Source organism: Mandrillus leucophaeus, unplaced genomic scaffold (assembly GCF_000951045.1).
Source record: "Mandrillus leucophaeus isolate KB7577 unplaced genomic scaffold, Mleu.le_1.0 Scaffold97, whole genome shotgun sequence".
Taxonomy (NCBI): domain Eukaryota; kingdom Metazoa; phylum Chordata; class Mammalia; order Primates; family Cercopithecidae; genus Mandrillus; species Mandrillus leucophaeus.
The window spans coordinates 3,579,871-3,603,048 of NW_012110585.1; the positions used below are offsets into that span (position 1 = coordinate 3,579,871).

A 23,178-nucleotide genomic window follows, 5' to 3' on the forward strand; every position below is an offset into this window, starting at 1 on the left:
TTTTTAAGATGGAGTCTCACTTTGTCACCCAGGCTGGAGTGTAGTGATGTGATCTCAGTTCACTGCAACCTCCACCTCCTGGGTTCAAGCAAATCTCCTGCCTCAGCCTCCCGAGTAGCTGGGATTTACAGGCGTGTGCCACCATGCCCAATTAATTTTTGTATTTTTTGCAGAAATGGGGTTTTGCCATGTTGGCCAGCCATACTATCCACCAAAGAGAAAAAAAGACCGTTGAACTATCCTTCAGTTTTCCAGTGAAGATGTTACTATAAAGTTGTATATAAACCAAATCATATTTATCACTGCTTTGGGTCATTTCAGGAGTGCGTGTTCACAGTGGGGAAAAAAATCCCAAACTGTGGCCTCAAAGTGTCATAAGATCACAAGGCATCTGCTATGGTCTGAAAGTTTGTTTTCCGGCTAAATTCATGCATTAAAACCAAACCCCCAAGAACTGTGAAAGATAAAGGACCGTTGCCTACAGGCAACCTAGTCTATGGTGGGATTTTGTTATAGCAGCCCCAATGGACTAAGACATCACAAAAGCTTTTTAAAACATCTAGGCTGGGTGTGGTGGCTCACGCCTATAATCCCAGCACTTTGGGAGGCCGAGGCAGGCAGATCAGGAGGTCAGGAGATCGAGACCATCCTGGCTAACACGGTGAAACCCTGTTTCTACTAAAAAAAAAATACAAAAAGATTAGCTGGGTGTGGTGGTGGGCGCCTGTAGTCCCAGCTACTCGGCAGGCTGAGGCAGGAGAATGACGTGAACCCGGGAGACGGAGCTTACAGTGAGCCGAGATAGTGCCACTGCACTACAAGAAGTCCAGGCAACAGAGCAAGACTCCCTCTCAAAAAAAAAAAAAAAAGAAAAAAAAAAAATCTAACATCTAGTGTATTTAATTTAATGTTTATTTACCTAATATTTATTTATCTATCTATTTATTTTTGAGACAGAGATTCACTCTTGTCGCTCAGGCTGGAGTGCAATGGCGCGATTTTGGCTCACCGTAACCACTGCCTCCCAGGTTCAAGCGATTCTCCTGCCTCAGCCTCCCAAGTAACTGGGATTACAGGTGCCCACCACCACGCCATGCTAATGTTTGTGTTTTTAGCAGAGACGGGGTTTCACCATGTTGGCCAAGCTGGTCTGGAACTCGTGACCTCAGGTGATCCACCCGCCTCAACCTCTCAAAAAGTGCTGAGATTACAGGCGTGAGCCACCGCACCCGGCTTAACTTAACATTTAATAGGGAAAATGTTAACACGAGTATTCAGCTAATAACTATGCCAAAAATATAACAGAATAACAGAAATTGAGGTGATTGCCAGGGAGATACAGGAAGAGGGTCTGACAAGTAAGGTGGCATCTCTTGCCTGCAGCGTGTGTGGCGGTGGTAGAAGGAAAGGCTTCTGTGGGTTTTGAAACGGACTACTGCAAGAGAACAAGGCTGACTGGGAGATGTCGAAAAAATGTCAGAGTAGGCAATTTCAAGTGCCCATACACCACCCTGCACCTAAAACATCAAAAAACAAGCACCAACTGTCAGAACTCACTTTGTCAGAACTCTGGAAAACAGTCAAATGCTTATAGCAACCAACTGAACACTAAATCAAGAACTTCAAAGGATAGGAAAGCTTTATGGCATTCTTATTTGCCTTTGCCCTACCTCCTCCCACTGTGATGGAAGCCCATATTCCAAGAATGGAACCCTGGTCCCTGGTTCCAAAAGGAACAAGTAGAACATATTCATAATTTTTGGTAACTCCATTCCAGCCTGTCAGGGATACTTGAAGAACTGACACAAGGTTCATGCTTAGCTCAAAACTCATCCAGGCAGGAAAATGGTTGGCATTGCTCAAAAACAATCCAGACACCTGGGGTCAAAGACTACAAATGAGACATGCAATAGACCACCTGAGGCATGGGAAGAAAAGATATGAAGAAAGTTACCTCAGGAAATTAGGGCAATCAAAAGCATCCATATATATGGGTGAAATTAGAAAGCCACACACATGCTCAGAATAAAACCCAAGAAGACCTTAAGGTTTTTCACCTTTGGCTAATTACTAGCCTAGGCACAAGTCTAGCTAACTGTTGAAGGAGGGCCCCAGTAAAGAGCCACTCTGTAAAAACTGGAAAAAGTATTTTTGTTTGTTTATTTGTTTTAGCCCCTGGCATTCAAGGAAATCTCTGTCAAAACACTACCAGCCTAGGCACAGTGGCTCCTGCCAAGCCTGGGTGACAGAGTAAGACCCCATCTCTTAAAAAAAAAAAAAGAAAGAAAGAAAAAGCAGTACCAGAACATTAGCTCTAAGAAACAGAGACTTCAGTGACTACACAAGACAAGGAATATAATCCCTACAAAAATAGCTGGGAAAAGTCACTTGACAAAAAAAGAGATACATAAAACCAAAACAACAAAAAAAAGCAAATCTCGGTGAAAGAGGAGACTGATTTCCAAAGACACGACATTGTAATTTTCAAACACCTCATTTTTCAACAGCAACAAAATCCTAAGGCACATAAGGAAAAAGTATAGTCCATTCAAAGGAACGAAATTAACTGACAGAACATGTTGCTGAGAAGGCCAGACATTGTACTTACTATACAAAGACTTTACAAAGCAACTTTCTTAAATATGCTTAATATCAGTACGTTGTTGAAGTTGAGAAGGATACTATATTTGATTAAAGGATAAATTCAATCAGAGATATAATAATTATAAACATAAATACACCAAACACAAAGTCCCAAAATAAAGGAAGCAAGCACTGACACAACTGAAGTGAGAAGTAGAAAGCTCTAGAATAATAGACTTCAATACATCCTATTCAATAGGAACTTGGCCTGTTCAATAACAGATAGAAGAATTTGACAGAAGATAAATAAGGAAACAGAGAATTGTACAACACATAAACCAACTAGATCTAACAGACACATACAGTACATTTTTTCAAACAAAGTAGAACACACATTCTTCTAAAGTGTACATGGAATACTCTCCAGAATAGACCATGTTTGTCCACAGAGCAAGTCTCAATTAATTTAAAAAGACTGAAATCATACAAAGTATTGATAGAGAAAAGTTACGTAGTTAGGCTAGGTCCTTGGCAAAACTCCTTTAAACAGAGAAACAGCCTGAAAAATCAGGCTGCAGGCACAGATAAGAACTTGCACAAACCTCCAGTCCACTCGGATACAGGAACAAGGCCCAACCCAGAAATGCCTTTGTTCTCTGTATAACCAGTGGGCTTCCAGGAAATAGTCTCTTCTTCTTTTGTGGGCATGTACACAGTGGGCTCTGGTGAGTTCCGGTGGGCACTTTGCTTTCCTTTTTTGGACATGCTTTGGAGTGTTAGCTGAGCCTCTATGAATCATTGCTTCAGCCTCTGATTGGTCCCAGGACCAGGTCCCAGGCCAAGGTCCTGGGCCAAGCTTTCACTTCAGCTCCTGAGTGGTCCCAGGCCAAGCTGAGTAGGCTTTCTCCAAGACCAGTCAGCACATTCCTTCCCTGTCCAGTCCATAAAAACCCCAAATCCAGCCTCATAGTTGGCAGCCCTCTTCCAGGCACCCTCTCTACCTCTCTTCCAGGCAGAGAGCTTTCTTCTTTTGCTTATTAAACTTTTAAACTTTCACTCCAAGCTCATCCTTTGTGTCCAAGCTCCTTAATTTTCTTAGTCATGAGACAAAGAACTTCAGGTGCTATCTCACACTGAGAGACTGCTACATTGTGGTGCATTGGTGAGACTGTAACAGTATATTTTGCCACCATGATGCACTGACTCTAGAAATCAAGAAACAAAATGTAGTATATATCTACAGGATGGAATATTATTTGGTCTTTAAAAAAAAGGGAACGAAGCTCTGATATATATTCGACCATGGATACCTTGAAAACATTATGCTAAGTTAAATAAGCCAGATACATAAGGACAAATATCATACAATTCCACTTATATGAGGCACTTAAAACTGGCAAAGTCAAAGAGAAATTAGCACACAGTTTATTAGAGGCTAGAAAAAGGGGAAAATGGGAAGTTAGTATTTAATGGGTATAGAGTTTCTGCTTGGGATGATGAAAAAGTTCTGGAAATGGACAGTGGTGATAATTGCACAACACTGTGAATCTACCTCATGCCAGTGAACTATACACTTTAAAATGATTAAACTGTTTCTTTACCTTTTGGCTAAGATCAAGTGTAAAAATGGTTAAAATGACAAATTTTATGCTATATATATTTTATCACAATAAAAATTTAAATGATTAAAATGGTATATTTGTGTTAGTATATTTTACAATAAATTTTTAATATAAAAATGTGGGGAAAAGAGAGAGAGAGATGGGACAGTCATTGTGATCTCACAGACATACATAACAAAATTTCTCTTGGAGAGACTTGAAGATGGAAGTTTGCAACTTCTAGCTGGATCTGACATTAGATCTAAGTTGAACAAGTTCCTGGTTATTAGATAATGTCTTGTGCTGAAAAAAAGAATAAATGAGAGTGCTAAATTGCTGCCCTTTGCAGCTCCTCAAAAAGTTAAACACAGAATTATCATAAGACCCAGCAGCACCACTCCTAGGTATATATCCAACAAAAATTAAGACTCACATCCACACAAAGCCTTGTACAGGAAGTCTAGCAGTCTTATTATGTTCATAAAAGTCAAACAGTGGGAACAACCCAATATTCCTCAAATGCTAAAAGGATGAACAAAATGTGGTATATCCATCCAATGGAATATTAGTCAGTCATAAAAAAAGAATGAAGTATTGATTCAGGCTACACCATGGATGAACCTTATAACATTATGTGAAAGTAAAAGAAGTTAGTCACAAAGGACCACATTCTATGACTCATTAATGAAATGTCCAGACTAGGCAACTCTACAGAGACAGACTATAGGATAGCAGTTCCCAGGGGCTGGGAAAGGGAAAATGAGAAGTGCCTACAATGGATGCAGGGTTTCTTTTTTGTAGGATTAAAAATGTGCTAAAATTAGCACATTTGTGGTAATGGTTGCACAACTCTGTGAAGATACAAAAAACACAGAATCGCACAATCTGTGGGTAAATTTTGTAGTACATGAATTATATCTTAATAAAAATGTTACACATCATTGCTGCCCTTCAACATTCTGAAATACATCTCAAGTGCTGAAGCAAAATCTCAGGGGGTGCAACAATAGCATCTGTGCATGGGAGTGCATTCTCAAAATTCTCCTTTGCTTTTTAAGTCTTTGTAATGTTGGAGAATATTCTGAGATTTGAATAGTTTACAGAGGAACGCTAGGTAATTAACCTTTGCTGTTGTAACTAAGAATGATACTCTGTTCTATCACCCTTCACAAATGACTACTCCAACGTAAGAATTTAGATTAGCAATCTTGAATTCTTGACTCTTCGTAGTTTAGAAATTAGGAAAAAGAACTGAGAAAATGTTTCACCATCTTTACATACTTTGTTCTTGAAATCCTAAAGTCTGTGTTTTCACAAATGTCAGCTGCCTGGTTGGGTAGGGCGAAAGAACAGCTAAGAAAGGATCTGCTAAAGTGTGGTCAACCACACAGCCGACCTATATATGAGGCACTCTGTAACATGAACTGCCATTACAAATGTTGCCGGTTTCATCATTAAGTGCACACCCATGCATGTGCGAATGCACACACACACACACACACACACTCACACACAGTTCAAAAGATGCCCAAGGGAAAATATATTGCCCTATTGACCACTAATTACCAGAGATTAAGAGTTGTAGCTCTCAAAATGCCATTACTCCATGCTATAGAGTTTGGGTATTTTTCCCCTCCAAATCTCATGTTGAAATTTGATCTCCAGTACTGGGGCCCGATGGGAGGTGTTTGAGTCTTTGGGGCAGATCCCTCATGAATAGATTCATTCCCTTGGGGATGGGGAGTGAATTCTCACTCTTGGTTCCCATGGGAACTGGTTGCTAAAAGGAGCCTGGCCCTTCTTCTGGGTCTCTCCTGCTTTCCTTCTTGCTGTGTGATCTCTGCACACCCAAGTCCCCTTAGCCTTCTGCCATGAGTGGAAGCAGCCTGAGGCCCGCACTGGAAACAGATGCTGGTGCCATGCTTCTTGTACAGCCTGCAAAACCATGAACCAAATGAACTTTTTTCCTTTAAAAGTTACCCAGTCTCAGGCCAGGTGCAGTGACTCATGCCTGTAATCCCAGCACTTTGGAAGGCCAAGGCAGGTGGATCATTTGAGGTCAGGAGTTCAACACCAGCCTGGTCAACATGATGAAACCCTATTTCTACCAAAAATACAAAAATTAGCCAGCCGTGGTGGCAGGTGTCTGTAATTCCTGCTACTCAGGAGGCTGAGGCAAAAAAATCGCTTGAACCCAGGAGGCACAGGTTGCAGTGAGCCAACATCACGCCACTGCACTCCAGACTGAGTGACAGAGTAAGATCCCGCGTCAAAAAAATAAGGAAAAAAAAAAAAAAGTTACCCAGTCTCAGGCCAGTTACAATGGCTCACATCTATAATCCCAGCACTTTGGGAGCCAGAAGCCAGCAGATTGCTTGAGCCCAGGAGTTTGAGACTAGCCTGGGCAACATGGCAAATACCCATCTCTACAAAAAATACAAAAATTAGCGGGGCGTGATGGTGCACGCTTGTAGTCCCAGCTACTCGGGAGGCTGAGGGAGAAGGATCACCTGAGCCCGGGAGGTCGAGGCTGCGGCAAGCCGTGATCAAGTCACAGCGCTTCAGCCTGGGTGACAGACCCTGTCTCAAAAATAAATAAATAAATAAATAAAACAAAATTATCTAGTCTCTGGTATTCCTTTAAAGCAACACAAACAGACCAAGACACTCCACCAAGGTACATATGTTATGTCAGTTTGGCCACCTTCAGGGTGTTTCGTTCCAAATTTTAGATCTGCACGAGTAGCCTTTCTCAACGATGGCTTCCCATGGAAGTCACTGGATTATCATAATGGCATTGGCCTCCCTGTTCTGAGCAGTTTCCATGCACCCAGGTCTGCTCCTAAATACAACAGATTTGGCTTACCGTTGCCGGGAATTGGTCATCTAGAAAGCAGGGTTTTTCTTTACTTTTTTTCAACCACAGAAAAAGCTTCCACATAAATCAATTTTAAATCGCAAAGCTTTTCCTTTACTCCATGGCTTTCTCCAGATATGTCTGCCTACTCAGCAGGAGCAAAAGCCAGAAAGCACGCAGGCCCCAAAGACAGACACCAAGAATAAAACACTACAGAAGATTCACGGGGAAAACATTTACTTTTACAAAGCAAAACCACAAGAAAGATTCTTGCAGGCAGGCTGGCAGCAGCGACACTGTTTCAAGTTATACATTCAATCAATTGTATAAAATCTATTACCTGGTATTTAAGTCATCAACAGATCTATACTTTCCATTTACCTGATTTGGGGGCCAAAAAGGTATGACTTAAAAATATAACAGCTTCCAGAGAACAGAGTTGCGCTCCTACAAGATGGCACAGCATTGTCAGGACATGATTCTGGAGTCAGACTGACTCAACTGGAATCTCTTATTACGCTGCAGGATGTTGGACAAGCTGCTGACTTCTGTGCGCTTGGGTTTCCACATCTGTAAAATGGGGGTCACAGCGCGTACCTCCCAGGGTTACCATGAGAGTTCAGTGAGTGACACACATGCACAGCACTGAGGCTCCTGTACATGGGAAACTCCCACTGTGAGGGAGTAGTTGTTACTGTGATTCCAATTACACCAGGACAGCGAGCCTTCTTGGCCAGTCGTCCTGTTCAAGAAGGGTTTTCATCTACTCAAACCCCACCCACCAGTTCCCTGATGCCACTGCCGCCTCAAGAGAACCAGTATGTGACTGCCAGTATCTACCCACCCACAAGTCACTACTACAATAAAGAAGTATGCTCACAGATCACTTGGACAGCTAGTTATTAGATGGGACACAGTGGGAAAAAAAGAGGGAAGAACATGACAACTTCCTGCTGATGGGGCTACCCTCGGCTGCTCTGGGATGAGGGGAGTACTTTCACAATTTATTCTATGCATATCTGTATTTTTCTCCGCCTTGTTGACAACATCATGTATTTCCTTTGTGCATTTGCCTTTAAAAATTAAAACAACCACTGATCAGGTCCATCTCGATTAAGTTCTATTAATCCTATTAATCCATGCAACTTACTGGCTAAAGCTCTGACAAAACAAAATGACGACAGCTGCCGATTATCACCCCTCAGTGAATGAAAATGACAGGGAACCTCAATTGCATTAAGAACACACGTGGAGACTCCAAACCCTTCCTCTCAAGGAGTAAGTCACTCGCTCCTCTCTCTTCCAGATGGCAAGCGGCACTCCCACAAAACCCACATATTTAAAACAAGTGCAGAAGAGTTTATTGTACATCCCTTTCCAAAACAGCTGCTCAAGAGAATGTACTTGTGCAGCAAGAAGGAAATCAGCGCGTGTGTCCAGCTAATGAAAACTTTACGAGCTGAGCACCGCATCGACTCCAACGCTGGGAGCTGCCAGCTGCTGCCTAAATACTATTTTCCAGCATCTTCTGAAGGCTAGTAGTTACTCAAATAGATTTTTAAAAGAAAATGAATGCAAAATATTGTAATTATTAGATTATTATAATTAGACATTCTGTTCTTTCCTGTGAGGCAAGGAACAAAGTGGCTGCGACTATTACAAAGAGCACCAAGTGTCTTCCTCTGGTTACTTACTAACCAACCAGAGGTCACGCCCAGCTGCAGGACAGAGGCCCTGCCCTTTGCACTTTCCAAGTCTAGCTCTCACCAGGAGTCTCTGGAGCACATACGAGAGGACTTCTCAGTATCTCATCCACCGCACCAGAGAAGCACAAGAGAACGGATATCAACGGACCCCTTCACCTTCTCAAATGCCCCAAGTCTGCCTTCTGGACAAGACAGTATTTAACCAAAGTTCCACAGTAATTTGGAATCACTAGGTTCCCTTTTCCTCTTTCTAGGACTGGTAAGTGAAAATTTACTTTACAAAATTACAGGGGAGAGGAAACTGAAAGAATTTGTTGCTCTTCCCCTAAGCGGCCTGAGGTGATCTGTGAAAATGGTTCACTACTCACTTGACCCAGAAAACCCTACACGATCATGAAATCAAGAGGTTTAAATCTTCATGTTCACTTTACAAACACTTGTGAAATAACCCAGGCCATCAAGGTTGCATATATGAAAAGCCACCAGGTAACTGAAAGATGTCACTTTACAGAAATTGTGTGTATCATTTTTAGATTACAATGGTAGAGTCGGTAGGTGTGTCCAGGCCAAACAGTGGGGCTGGACGCAGGTGAATTTTTGCTGCACATGCTTAAAAATGGTGAAAGTAATGCTGAACTTAAGGATTTCCATGTAGACTCTCTGGCCATTGAGCATTTCGAGGTAAACAAAGCACCTAAGATGCACCATTGGACTTACAGAGCTCATGGCTGGACTAACCCATACACGGGCTCTCCCAGTCACATCGAGATGATCCTTACTGAAAAGGAACAAATTGTTCCTAAATCAGAAGAAGAGGTTGCACTGAAGAAAAAGATATCCCAGAAGAAACTGAAGAAATAAAAACTTATGGCACAGGAATAAATTCAGCATAAAATAAATGCAATCAAAAGTTAAGAAAAATAAAAAATCTGTTCGCAAAATCTGCTCAGGGCCCTCTGCTGTAAATCCTCAAAAAAATTAATTTCTGATTATCTACTTGAAGATAATCACTTCACTTTGAAGGCAATATATGATTTTTAAACCCTGTACACTATGCTTCCTTCTCCTACTAGCCCAGTGATACCTCAACGTGGTCACCATACCTTCCAAAATACACCATACATCAGTCCATCAACAGTACCCAAGGTGCTAATCAGCATTCGTCATGATCCATCTTTTTTTTATTGTACAAACAGCATAATCCAAGAACAAGAATACAGGTTAGCAACTTTAGTCTTCTCAAAAGAAAAACAGAAACACTGATTTACATTTAAAGCCTAACAAATCAATATTAATTTCTGACCCAAGAATGTGATGAGCTGCAATATACACTACTCTGTGGATGTAAAGCAAATGGCCTTGTGAAACTCATTTTACAAGGTTCCCAACTTGTATGATGAATGTTTCCAAACTGACATAATCATCAATGACCTGTGCTTAGCATCTTTAAAACACCTTTACAAATTATCCCATTTTGAAACCTGAAAAATCTCACAACTGAAATAAACCTGGGAAATTATTTCCTACAATTGGCCAACATATGCATAAATCCTTTGTTTTGATCTTTATAACCGTTTCTAAGATTAATAAAATAGTTACTCTTATTTCTAATTTACAGAATCAGAAACTGAGGTTTAGTATTTCATATAATAAATGGTAAATGAAGATCTGTTATGTGTACCTTGTCAAAAACAAAGTCCCCTAAAAGAAAACTTAAGCATGACACCAATACTTGGGAAAAAATGGTTTCAAATATACTGGTTAACTGGTGTTTTTATTAAAATATTCCTTTATGCAATCTATGTATATATTTTTAAAGTAATTATGTCAAGCGAGATTTTACATCAAATTCTTTTCCTAAACATTAAGATACTGCTCCACAACATTCCTCGTCCCCCAAAATTTTAAGACTACTCAATCACAGGGTGGGAGGCAGAAGAAGTCGGCCCCAGCTACTCTGGGTGTCATGGTGCCACAGCCTCGAGGACTCTCAGACCCCACCAGCAATTAGACCCCCCCAGCAGTTAGGGCTTCTCCCTAGATCTGCAGTATCTTCCTCAAAGAAAACCACCACCCCTCAAAGCCACCAAATCCAAGCAGGGGACCTCCTCTGGCTGTCTTCCTGCTACTTTTAGGTAGTTGGATGCTGGGCAAAGTCTGGCACCCTGGCAGCAAGATGCCCCTGCTAGCAGAGCAACAGAATCCAGCTGTGCCACTGACAGCCACTTTCAGTTTGGCCAATGCTAAGAGAAGGTGGGGAGGAGAGGGCAGTTCCCACGGGGCAAACATGCGTGCACGGGTGACAGGATGCCAATGTCATCTCATCCAAACCTTGTGCTAGGGAGGTGGAGTGTCCACTCTAAAGATAGAGAAGCTAAGGATCTGGGAACTTGTTCCAAAGCCTGGGACCAGGGCACTATGGAAATGGAGAAAAAGCAGCATGTGCCAGGTTGAAGGGATGGAAAACGAGGGCACACCACACTTCTACGGGCTTCCGCACGCAGGTAGGTGCAACAGGCCGTGTAACCTCCCACAGCTACAAAGACTCTTTCCTGCTCCCCTACAGTGAAGCTGTAGATTTGCCAATGTTATGACCTGCATTACGGTATATTTTCATAAACACAAAATGTCCTTATCTTAAGGGTTACCTATACCCAAACTTCAAGGAAACAAACTGCCTTCATTTTTCATTAGTCATACTGACACTGGGTCAAGTACAACAGAGTTTCAAAACCCATTATGCTAAGAAAAGACCATGAGTGTTACGGGTTCAATTCTCCCTCCCAAAAAGATAGATGAAGTCCTAACCCCCTCCCCCAAAAATTCAGAACATGACCAAATTTGGAAATAGGGTCACTGCAGATGTACTAACTTAAGGTGAGGTCATAATGGAATAGGCAAGGCCCTTAATCCAACATGACTGGTTTCCTTCTAAGGAGAGGAAAATGTGGACATACACGCAGAGGGAAAACACCAGTGACAGCAGAGGTAGATGCTGAGGTCAGACGGCTGCAAGTCAGGAACGGCAAGGGTTGACTGCCACCCCAGAAGCTAGGAAGGGGCATGGAAGAGTCCCGCTCAGAGTCTCAGGGGAGCACTGCCCTGCTCACACCCTGACTGCAGACTTCTAGCCCAGGCTCTGTTGTTTAAAGCCACCCAGTCCCTGCTATGAAATACTTTGTCATAGTAGTCCCAGGAGAAAACTCACACAGTGAGCTGATGTCCTGCTCCACCTGAGGCCCTTTCTGAGATGGAAAGCCTGAAGTCTGAGGTCCTTCTCCACTGCAACCCAATAAAAGGGATCCCATTGCGCCTGGGTTACTAAGAGAGGCGGGAGATTGCCGCAGCACAGAAAGCAGAGTGCAGGGCCTAGTGACCGGGTGGGAGCCAGGCCTTCCAAACTCCAGGCAGAAGAGGCAAGAAACCACCCCATGGAGAAACAGCTTATCTTAATGAACACTATTAAGGGTAAAATTACTGAAAACTGGCTACAAATATGCATTCCGGTCAAACTAGTCATTTTGCACGCTCAACAACAAATCGGTCTACTCTAGAGAATCAGCTCCGGCTGGACCTACAGCAACCTCAAGGATCAATAATAGTGAGAAACTTCAAAAACTACAAATGGGTCAAAAAACATAAAGTATTAAAAATGAATTATCTCATTAGTCTTATGTGACTTTGGTCATCAAGCAGCTATGAAAGAGCACCACCTGAATTCCAACCAGAAAGAACTTTTCGTACATGCACATCAAGGTTCAAAATAAAGGACATATATGTGTATATATATACACGTATATATACACAGAAAGTTTCTAATTTTACATATGGTAGATAATGTTGACTTTATACATAACTCACAAAAGCAATGACAAAGCACTTAGCTGCTAAAATATCAAGTGAACTCTTCTTGTCTTTTTTCTTTTTTTTAGAAACAGGGTCTCACTCAGGCACCCAGGCTGGAGGGTAGAGTGCAGTGGCACAATCACAGCTCTCTGCAGCCTCGATCTCCTAAGCTCAAATAATCTTCCCGCCTCAGCCTCCCGAGTAGCTGGGACTACAGGCATACACCACCACACCTGGCTAATTTTCATACACACACACACACACACACACACACACACACACACACATACACATATATATATATTTTTTTTTTTTGAGAGAGATAGGGTTTCCCATGTTACCAGGCTGGTCTCGAACTCTCAGCCTTAAGCAATCCTCTCGCAACAGCCTCCCAAAGTGCTGGTATTACAAGTGTGAGCCATCGCACCCAGCCCTCTTCTTTCAATTCATTTTCTGATTGGTTTTGGTTCTGTCTGAGCACTAAAGGAGTACAGTCACCCAAAAAGAACAAGCATCTAGCTAGAAGACCCATTGCAAGGTGGACGGCTGTCACACACGTAGCTTCCTTTAGGTAACTGTTAACTGACAATTTTCTAGAGGGTAATACTAGACTTTAGCTACCACACACAAAAGACAGATTAAAATAAACCTCTACATACTTTCAGTCCGCCTAACATTTCAAAGGCAAGAGATTAAAACCACCATCTGAGCCACCAGTCCCTGGGGAATGGCACAAGCAAACCCTCCAGGTTGGCTGAGGCTGTTCTCAAGGTACTGTCAGAATTAAATACTTCCCTGATATGTGTGTGTATGTGTGCACATGTACATTTGCTTATAGTTACATAATATGGTCTTGTTTCTCCTCCCTCAAAACACTAGTTTTTCAGTCCCACCCTTCATCGGAAGCCCAACTCAAGTTTCATCAGGGGACTCCTCCACCTTCCAATGTCCTCACCAACCATCATTTAGTTGCTCTTGGCCCAACTGTCTGGTGTCAACACTGTAGGACTTTCATGCTGTGTTTGTTCATTCAGAAAGATAATGCTCTCCACTATATACAAATTACTTTGCAGGAAACAAAGATGAATCAATACAGAGCCTACCTTAAATGAGTTTACCAACGGAGAAAACAGATTATAAACAGGATTTTTTTTTAAAGTAGCCAGGCAGGCTGGCTCATGCCAGTAATCTCAGTACTTTGGGAGGCCGAGATAGCGGAATTGCTCAAGCCCAGGAGTTCAAGACCAGCCTGGGCAACACGGCAAGACCCCATCTCTATAAAAAAAAAAAATAGCTGGGCATTGTGGCACACACCTGTAGTCCCAGCTATTTGGGAGGCTGAGGTGGGAGAACTGTTTGAGCCTGGGAGGTTGAGGTTGCAGTGAGCTATGAGAAGCACCACTGCACTCCGGCATGGGCGACACAGCGAGACCCTGTCTCAAAAAAAATTAAAAATTAAAATAATAAAAGTATTAATTAACAAAAGTGCTTTGTCTGGGAAAGTTCAAAGTCAAACGTGATTATCTGGATGGAATGATCAGAACTAGCTTTCACAGAAGAGGTAACAAGAGAGCATAAAGAATGGCTGGAACCTGAACTAAGAACAGGGGAAAGGACTATCCAGCTCAGGTTTCTTAACCATGGCACAAGCAATGTTTGGACTAAAAAATCCTTTGTGGTGAGGGCCTCCCCTTGTATAGTAAGTTTAGTACCACCCTTGGCCTCTACCAACTAAGCCAGTAGCACCCCTCCAGCTGTGACAACCAGTCTCTAGACATGCCATATACCCTGCAAGGGTTGGGGAAGCAAAATCATCCCTGTTTGAGAACAAGTAAAGGAAACAGCACATGCAAAAGCATGGAGACAAACAGTACAGGGCAGGAAAATGATTTGGTTGAAATACAAAGGTATCATGACTGGGACCGGCACAGTGGCTCATACCTGCAATCCCAGCGCTTTGCAAGGCCAAGGTGGGAGGACTGCTTGGGCCCAGGAGTTCAAGCCCAGCCTGGGCAACACAGCGAGACCCCATCTCCACAGGAGGGGGAAAAAAAATACAAAACTACAAAAATTAGCCAGCTGTGGTGGCCTGCACCTGTAGCCCCAGCTTCTCGGGAGGCTGAGGCAGGAGGAGCATGTCAGCCCAGGAGTTCAAGGCTGCAGCGCGTTATGATCGTGTTACTGCACTACAGCCTGAGCGACTGAACAAGACCTTGTGTCTAAAATATGAAAATAATAAAACGCTGTAACAATTCGCTATGAAAGTCGGGGCTAAAACACAATAATGACATACAGGGTTAGAAGTCTTCTGGAACCACAACACTTCATACGTTTCGTTTCAAAGTTTCGGATGTATTCTATGAAGAGGAACCAAAAAAGGTCTCTGACCTGAGAGTAACAAGTGCACTAAGACTGGTTGATAATGTTTGGAAAGGATGGGAAATGCTGGTTAATGTCCGTCTTTGGTGAGGGGATTTTAAAGGGTTGTTGTTTAGTTAAACAATTTATACTCAGTATTTTCTTCATCAACTGAAGAGTAGTGAACGTTTTTCAGTCAAAAGCTTACATATGTATGATATTTCATAATGAAATTTTTTCTTAAAAACTTATATAAACATTTTTAGATTTCTTTGGTGCTAGACAATGTTTTGACTTTTAGACAGACTGTATTTCAGATGACATGCTTGCCTAATTTTATTCTTGAATATGGATAGCCTTTTTATACAAGCATATATCAACCTATAACTAGATTACAAAGTGACTATAGTTTTCTCCTGGTTCCACTCACAATGAGAACAATTATTTAATAGGCACGTTTGTAACGCTTTAACATTGTTAGGTCTTTATTTGGAGAATTTATTCATTCTTTGAACACGTAAGCAAGGCTTGTTTTGTACATTTATATATGTGGAAAGAGGAATAGATAAGTTATACAAAGGAGGAAAATTTGGCAAGGAAGAACCTCATCAATGCCAAGTCAAATCTTCAACACTGTGGGCCAGGTAGAAAAAGCTGTTAATACCTAACGTTCAGCAAATACTTACCATATGCATCAAGCACTATTCTGAGACTTGGCATGTGTTAATTCTTAACTCAAAACAACCCTATGACATAGTATCTTCTTCCACAAAGCTGTTCCTGATTTATTTATTTATTTATTTATTTATTTATTTAATTTTTGAGACAGGGTCTGGTTCTGTTGCCCAGGCTGGAGTGTAGTGGCGAGATCCCAGCTCCCTGCAACCTCCGCCTTCCAGGCTCAAGTCACCCTCCCATCTCAGTCTCAGTCTCACCATGTTGCCCAGGCTGGTCTTGAACTCCCAGACCCAAGTGATCTGCCCGCTTCCCAAAGTGCTGGGATTACAGGCATGAGCCACCATGCCCAGTTTGTTCCTAATCTTTCTAACCAAAATAAACACTATTTACAGTATAGGGTTTTAGAGTCAACACCTTGCCCAAGTTAACTGGTCCGTGGCAGGGCTAAGGACTTGGGCTCCAAAAGGGAGGACCAGGCTGTTGCCCTTGCTATAAGGTGGTGGTGAGCCCCTACGACCACAGGTGACATCGTAGGAAGGGGAGTTTGAAAGAGCACTCTTCTGACTTAAAATACCACACAGGTCCTATATTGGAATAATTTCAGGCTTAATGGCACTGGGGTTGTCTTGTTAAACCCTGTCATTACAGGCATCACTGTGGCGCATTAACACCAGGACTAACTTTTTACCTGGTCATGGTCAGACGGTGCTGCAGAAGTGCGAGCAGTCAGTTTTAAAGTACTTTTAGGTGACATCTGAGACCGGTCCTCAGCTGGTCAGTGTGGCCAGGACACTGATAGGAGGCATACCTTGAGCTCAGATGGGTCAGCTGTGTGGATATATTAGCCGTGGTTTTGTTTTGTAAGTTGGGCAACAGTCCCGGGTGAGGAAGAGAAAAAGATTTTGTTTGTTCGTTCATTTGTTTGTGTGTTTCAAGCTGTAGTAGGGCTAGGAAGAAATAAAAATATCTAGAGTATTTGTAAAAAACGTTTTAATTCTGAAAAGTATACACAACAAAATTTACCATCTTAACCATTTTCAAGTGTACAGTTCAGTGACATTAAATACACTCACACTGCATCAACAGTCATTTCTGTAACTTTTTATCTTGTAAAACTGGAACTTTGCACCGTATTAACAGTAACTCCACATCTCCCCTCGCCCCAGCCCCTGGCAGCCCCCTTTCTACTCTCTGTCTCTATGAACTTGACTCCTCTAGGGCCCTTTTGTAAGTGGAATCACATACTGTTTGTCCTTTTGTGGCAGGCTTATTTCACTTTGCAGAATGTACTCCAGGTTCATCCATGTTGCAGCATGTGTCAGAACTGCCTTCCTTTTTGAAGCTGAAATATTCCTTTGTACGCATCTCATATCCATTTTGTTTATTCACTCGTGTTGACGAAGGCTTAGGTGGCTTCCACTTTTGGTTACTGTGAATAGTGCTGCTATGAACGTGGCTGTACAAATATCTCCTTGAGAACCTCCTTTCAATTCTTTTGGATATATATACCCAGAATTACAATTGCTGGATCACGGGGTAATTCCATGTTTCATTTTTTGAGGAATCACCATATTGCTTTCCACAGCAGCTGCCCCATTCCACACTCCTATCATCAGTGCACAAGGGTTCCAATTTCTCCACATACCTGTCAGCACTTGTTATCTTGTGTTTTTCTTTGTTTGTTTTTAGAGACAAGGTCTTACTCTGCCACCCACACTGGAGTGAAGTGGCACACTGGAGTGAAGTGGCACATAACTGCAGCTTCAAAGCCCTGGGCTCAAGTGATTCTCTTCCTTAGCCTCTCGAGTAGATGGGACTACAGGCATGCACCATTACACCTGGCTAGTTTTTTGTTGTTGTTTTTTTTTAACTTTTTGAAGACATAGGGTCCCACCATACTGGGCCCGAGCTGGTCTTAAACTCCTGGACTCAAGTAATCCCCCCACCTCAGCAATCCAAAGTGCTGGGATTACAAGTATGAATCAGCACACCTGGCTTATTTTCCAGATTTTTAAAAATTATTTAAGATTACACCTGTGCTAGTCAAAATAAACTACAATGTGAGGTTAACCAATTCATTTTTTATTTGGTCTTGAAAACAGGTCCTAAGACCTATGCTATTACTATTACTATAAGGCCCCTAAGTATGGTTTTTGGCGAGTCTGGCCAAGTGGGCTCATGAAGTGGAAAGGCTCAGGAAGAAGGGTTTAAACACACTATAAGGATTATAACATTTGCAGTAGTATGAACTTTTGGAAGCAATGTACATAATAGTGTTTATCTGGAGCATGCTCAGACATGGTTTTATACAACGCCAACAAGTCAAGACTGTCTGTAGTCTGGACAGTAATATCCCCTAGCTACAATAGATGATTCCAGTGTAAGGGCAAGACTCAGCCGGCACCAGATAATATAAGCAAATATAATGAAAAGTGTTAAAACTCTATTAATAAGATCAGCTAGACAAAAAAATTATCGCATACATAGTGTATATTTGACCTCTACCACCATACAGAGTCTGTTAAAGGTTTCAGAGTATAGTTTTATTCTAATTATAATTTGCAGTTTAATCTCTCAAGTACAATAGTCTGAGAAGATAATAATTACTTATTAGCCACACAGGTCACAGATTTTGGCTTTTTAAGAAGAAACAAGAGCCCTCATACAGACCCTGGTACAGTCTCAACTGGTAGAGATACTATGGAAAGGAACTTTTAAATTATTAAATAGCCTCTAAATACATACATATATATATATATATATATACAGACACACATATATACACATACATAGATACACACACACACATATTTATATTATTTCATTTATTAGTAACTTAATTTTCAAAAGTCAATTAAGAATGTCAGAAAATGTAACCTAACACTTGGAACTAACTAAACAGGTATTTTAAGATAGCTGACTGTTAGAAACTTCAGTGCTAGAATGGTAGATTTCTGTTTTTTTAATATTTTATGGTTTTCTGTAAGAACTTACAAAACATACTGACCTGTTTTGACGAAAACATTTCTGGTTTGGTTTTACATTTAAGTCATATTTAGATATTTAACACCTTTATAAGGATTTTAATAACTTTTTTTCATTTTTGTAGATACAGGGATTCACCATGTTGTCCAGGCTGGTCTCAAACACCTGGGCTCATGCAATCAACCTGCCTCAGCCTCCCAAAGTGCTGGGAATACAGGCGTGAGCCACGATGCCCAGCCTCAATAAGGAATTTTTAGATCATTTGAATCCATCCCCAGGGGTTACTAACACACAAACCAAATAGAATTCCGTATATTTTAGTATACAGCACATCTTCAAATAACATCGTTTCATTGACCGTCATTTAGTTACACAGTTGATAAGAAAAATCCATTCCCAAACCAGGCCACTGTCTGGTGGGTTTTCTCCAGGTACTCGGGTTTCCTCCTGGACAAAGCTGAGCACATTAAGTTTATTAATGCATTTACCTGGGTCCAGTCTAAGGACATAAGTGGGGGTGTGAGTGTGCCCCATGATGGGATAGCACCCTGTCCAGGGTTGGTGCCCACCTTGTGCCCTGAGCTCCTAGGACAGGCTCTGGCCACCTGTGACCAGGTGCAATAAGTGGGTAAATAATTACCTCACGTTGTATTAATCTTTCTTAAATGTAGGTATGGCTCACATTTATTTCAATGTTTAATGCCTGAAGTGTTTTGGTCTTTACTTAAAAGTTTGGTGGTGTTTTTGTGACCAGAAATATGCCATAGAAACTTAACTTGTGCTTGCATCAATTAGCCTATGGGAAAACTGGCTTCCATATACATAGTTTCACTTAAAATTGCAGTTCCTAAGAATGCATTGATGACGTTGAAGATTTACTGTATAGGCTTTTAGAGTACATTTCTAAATGTAGGTATAATTTTGCACATTTTTTAGGTATCTATTTGGTGGTCTATATATTCAACAGATGAGAACAAGTAGTCACTTTTGGGGATAGTTTCCTGGGAGATGGCACCCAATAAAGTCTCCAACAATGGGACAAGATTTTGTGAGAGCACACAAGCTGTGCTCACAAACCAAGATCCCAATCTTTCCTCAACCAGATGAAGTTTTCTTTAAGACCTGAAACATTGATGAGTCTTGGGCACAGGGCTGTAATACTTTTCATTGAGTCCATGAAGGCCATTTTTACCTCAATGAAACCTCATCTAAAGAAAAATTATTTAAAACTCCAGTTGTATTGCTTCAAGATAGTTTAGTATATTTAGTATGGCTCACTCTTCATTAAACTTCACAAGTATTTTTAAAAGCTAATTTAAATAGTTACCTGTTTGAGCTGATCAACGGAAACAGGGCTCAGGCTATTTCTGTATGACCCTCAGACTAAGAATGATTTTTATATTTTTTAAGGGGACTGTGCACCAGAGGCCTTCTGTGGCTACACATCTTAAAATACTTCTTTACAGAGAAAGCCTGCCAACTCCCGAATCAAAACAGAAATCAAAGTTTTAAAGGGAAATTGTCTCTTGTACTCTGCAATACCATTTCTTTTATATATACACACACACAGACACATTCATGGCCCCCATCCCCTTCCCACTTTAATCTGGAGGGTACCTGATATACACAGAATTCTTTGAGTCTCTATCCACCAAAATGCAGGCTCCTTCTCCTGTGACGTGAAGGTGTTGCCCAGCCACCCTTGATCTAGGTATGGTCCACGGCTAGTTCTTCACAATGGCACATGAGTGGAAGTGATATGTTTCACTTTACCTCAAACCAGGGCTTTTTTTTTTTTTTTTTTTTTTTTGAGAGAGAGAGAGAGTCTTGCTCTGTCACCCAGGCTGCAGTGGCACAATCATAGCCCCCTGCAGCCTCAACCTCCTGAGCTCAAGTAGTCTTCCCATCTCAGCCTCCCAACTAGCTGGGAACCACAGGTGTGCCACACCACATCCAGCTCATCTATTTTTAATTTTTGTAGAGACAGGGTCTGCCTACATTGCCCAGGCTGGTCTCAAACTCCTGGGCTCAAGAGATCCTCCCACCTTGGCCCTCCAAAATGATGAGATTACAGGCATGAGACACCACGCCTGGCCCAAGCTAGAGTTTTTAAGAAGCAGTTATACTTTCTCCATAGTTTCTTTCCTTTCTCTGACTGAATGCTGAGGTGTTGAGTCCTGAGGATGTCAAAGCCACCACCAGCCATTCCACCCCATGATAAACAATACTGTTCCATTGTGTTCAGTCACTGACATTTTTGTTATTACAGCTATTGAGAACACAGGTTGTAATAATCATTAACACACACATTGTGGATTTACTGCCTCTCATATTTAACTAACTTCTACTTAATTTGGAAGTTCTCCCAATCACCCTTCAAAAAGAAAGAGAAAAAAACCATGAAAACAGATTGTTTATACTGCAGAAAGCAGTCTGTTTATTCTACCCATCAGTCTTTTCCTTGACAACTGGCTACTGCTGCTCTTTTTTTGTTTACTGTCTGCTCAAATGATTTATTTAAAACCTCACTATAACCACATTTCAAATGAACCAAAACGTAAAACCATTCCTGCTTCACATGTGTTGTTCAAATGCCGATGCTGCATTGAGAAATTATAGCATCCCACCCAGTGGCTGGGTTTCAGAGGCAGAATGTGAAAGTGGACAAAAATAGCTCCACTTCAGTTCTTTATTGTAGACAAGGGCCAACAAAACATAAGAAAGGTAAGAAATGTCACTTAACCTTGAAACACTCTAGGATATCTCCCAAACAAGAACTTCCCAAAGCAACTGAAACTTGACATTCTCAAAAGCTGCATCTTGACACCATGGCTGATTCAAAAACATGTCAGAACTGCCACAACACATGTCTCTGGGATGTGGATTCCTTCCCACATGACTGGCAAAATGGGAATGACAACAGTATCATGCAAAAGGAGTGTTGGTTCAGGAGCCATTCTTCCCAGCATGTTAACGTTTTGAAGCTATTGAGGGCCAAGATTTTTTCACAAATAATGAGAAAGACTTAGAAAAAAGAAAAAAAAGAAAAAAAACAACCCTAAGAAAAATCAATTGTATCAAACCACCTTCCTTTTGTGCAAGTAGTGGGCATGAGGGTGGCTGGTTTAGTCACCTCAGTATCTACTGGGCTCTCCATTACCCAGTGATAGTGTGGGGCACATGAAGGCTACACTCTGAAGCAGAGCTTTAATTCTGGTGAAACTGGCCTCCAAAATAAACTAACATCTCCAAGAATGAATCTAAAACCCGGGATAAACATGTCCCAGGATAAAATAAGGCCTACAATCAGTTGGGTGTAATGCTGAGTGCAAGTGTCAAGGAAGAGTTAAGCCTCCCTGTATTTTTACTTCAATTGTCATTGCTTTTGTTAAAATTCCACTTAAAAAGTTACATAGTTTTAAGTAGTCTGGCCTTAATTCTATTTTTTTCCTATAGCCCTGTTATTTTTAGTGTATGATTTTGCAGAATGAGAGGTTTTTCAGGAATGTGTATATCACATTACAGCAGATATGAGCCCATCGCAAACTGAGATAGTGAGCTGAAATGCCAAGCAATAAGCAAAAAGAAACACTCCAACCCCACCAGGCCCCATCCAAAATCAGGTAACACGCCTGACACATATCACATTTAATCATAAAGGCCTGCTGGGGTACACATTGACTCTTCCCACATTACATCTCAGAAACTACCTAAAAATTATTATGCAGATCCTATCAAATAGTAGACACCCCAAACACAGTCCACAAATGCTACAAACACATTCAAATTCTCTGTTTTTCCAAACTCATCACGTGATTGTCTCTAACTTCAGCTTCGTTTTGACAACTTTTGTTTAATCTGCAAACTGAGTAATGAGTCCTTTATTGTAGTTTATCTTTCCTTCCAACCCACAGCCATATATACCATCACCCTCCAGGCACAACCAAAACCATTTGATTGCTGAACTTTGAACACAGAATTCCTTTATTGGAAGACACCATCTTTTCCTTCAGTTTTCTTCATCTTTGAAGGCAAAATGGCATCTTTTAAATGTACAGTGTAGGGTGATTTATAACTCTTCAGTTGACTACTCAAAAGCTGCTTTCCTTATGACCAAACAAAATGACAGATTTGGAGTTCTGCTCATTTTGATGCAGAATCATAATGAGCAGAGCATCTAACCCTCCCTGCCCTGTGCAAGTCCACAGACCCCAGGCCCCACCTCTGCCAGCCCAGCCTCTCCTAGGATTTCTGGCACTGAGCTTCTCTGTTACAAGTTTCTCAGATTTTCTCACCATTCCCATGTACGTTTAAATACTGGTAATCTAGGCCAGGCGCTGCAGCTCAAGCCTGTAATCCCAGCACTTTGGAAGGCCGAGACGGGCGGATCACAAGGTCAGGAGATCGAGACCATCCTGGCTAACACGGTGAAACCTCGTCTCTACTAAAAAATACAAAAAAAATTAGCCGGGCGTGGTGGCGGGCGCCTGTAGTCCCAGCTGGGAGGCTGAGGCAGGAGAATGGCGTAAACTCAGGAGGCGGAGCTTGCAGTGAGCTGAGATCC

General features: G+C 41.6%; 1 protein-coding gene and 1 pseudogene across 1 annotated transcript in view; one reads left to right on the forward strand and one right to left on the reverse strand.

The window, feature by feature from the left end:
* The window catches only part of XKR6 (XK, Kell blood group complex subunit-related family, member 6), a 316,543-nt gene that overhangs the window by 281,648 nt on the left and 11,717 nt on the right, over positions 1 to 23,178 (reverse strand). The gene's annotated exons all lie outside the window — the stretch shown is intronic.
* LOC105532576 lies at positions 9,100 to 9,629 on the forward strand (annotated as a pseudogene).